Here is a 1897-nt window from a genome sequence, read left to right on the forward strand (position 1 = left end):
TAATCTGACCTTCATTTCCTTCCTAGCTAGATGTTAATTTGTGTTATCAAAGGACTCGGTCATAAGGCAGAGAAACATAGAAAAAGTGCTCCCCAGATCCTTCTGAAACTTGGACTGTGTGTCTGGGTACGAAGCCATTCATCTTAAGGGTGAAGACGCTCCAGGAAGCTGAATGGAAAGCAGCACCTGTCCTGTTTTTAAATGTACAGGCGATTCTTTCTACAGAAGTGGGTCCATCTAAGAAAAGTCTTTGTATGTCTTGCTGCCGTAAAACGCCTTTCAAAACCTCTTCCTTTTATCAGCACTTTCCGTAGGGTGTTTGTAGGGCTAATGATTCACTGCACGTCTGTCTTGCGGGCCCAGGCGCAAGGGAGGCGGCTCCTGGTTTTACTCCACTCAGCCCATCATCGTCTGAAAATTCCAGAAGAGAACCAAGTGTTAGGCTGCAGATGCTGGGCTTCAGTTATGAGGGGCTTCAAAATATCAGCCTTATGAGAAGTAGCCTTAAAATAAGAATGCGTGTACACAGTTACTTGAGATTTAAATCTCAAAAAACAATATTCCGAAGTAGTCATGGGATTGGCTCGAGTTTGGGCTCTCAAAAGGGAAGATTCTCTTTAGTATATAAAGAAATTCTTAAAAGATGCGTTGACAGTATTGAATCACCAACAACCTGTTATTTGAATGGCTGGAACATGGTGAGGTTGTTCAAGTTGGCACAGACCTAGGTAGATCTTCATAACGGACCGCTGTGTGTATCCACTGCTTCATTCCAGCTGCAGACAAGGACCCCTGGGGCCGTCACAACTCGAAGGTTTCCCTGTTGTGCTCACACAGTTGTAAGAGGTTCACGGCAATATAACAGTTAATGAACTTTCAGTTTAAATTGTGTACATTTTTAAATTGTAAGATTTTTACTGTATATTGATGCATAGTGTGATTCAATAAATTGCTTGTAATTTAAAAACTATTGAATATTCAAAATAAATATAGTTATATATTTATAAACTCTGCTGCTGCATTTATTCTGTGTTTCTTCCTCCACTGGGTAAGGCCGGGGGTGGGTGGCCTGGCACTGCCCTGCTGTGGGTGCTTGCAGCCTGCAGCGCTGGGTCACCACCTCACCGCCCCGGTCTCTAGAGATTGGATGCCCTTTTCCATGACAGACCTCAGTCCCCCACTCTCCTGAGAACACAAAGGTATGTAAAACTAGCATGCAGTGTTTGTGCTGCCGTAAAATGCATCTGTAATTACGCCTTTGCGCTTACTGATGAATTTCAGAGGCGTTTAAATTTCTAAGACCAAGCCAATAAGAAGCGCCAAGCCAAGAGGCTAATCAGCTCAAAACCAGCCTTCTGTGCCCCGAGTGGCCCGTCCTTGCTCTCCTGGTGTGAGCTGCCAAGAACGCAGTTAACAGCCTCCCTGTACCAAAACGGGCCTGGCCCCACCTCAGGTTACACAAACTGCGGAGTGACCCTCAGGGAGAGATGGAGGAGGCCTGTGCACCTCTATCCAGAGAGCCCAAGGCGAGGGCAGCGCTGACCCTGGCCGGGCCTGCGGGGCACAAATGGGAGGGAGCCGCTGTGCTTCCCATCAGCCCCTAAGAACCTCGGGGCCAGTTGCTGCTTTTAACACATTTTAGTGCGCCGGTCAAAGGTGAGAAAACAGGCGGGAGGCGTTTAAGTAAAGCAGGTGGGTGGCAGCAAGTTTTGAGCCCAAGCTTCTACCTCCCACCCTTGGAGACTTCCTAGAACCGATGGCCAGTTATTTCCCGGTGCCCCGCCTACAGACCGCCGACCAGGTGCTCCGCAGGGCAGGGCTCCGCCCACTCGCACCCGGCCCGGCGCGGGCGGCGTGGTGGGAGCACTTTCCAACCTCCGGTGCTGCGGGGTGAGGG

The sequence above is a fragment of the Camelus ferus genome, chromosome 18, assembly GCF_009834535.1.
Source record: "Camelus ferus isolate YT-003-E chromosome 18, BCGSAC_Cfer_1.0, whole genome shotgun sequence".
NCBI classification, from domain to species: Eukaryota; Metazoa; Chordata; class Mammalia; order Artiodactyla; family Camelidae; genus Camelus; species Camelus ferus.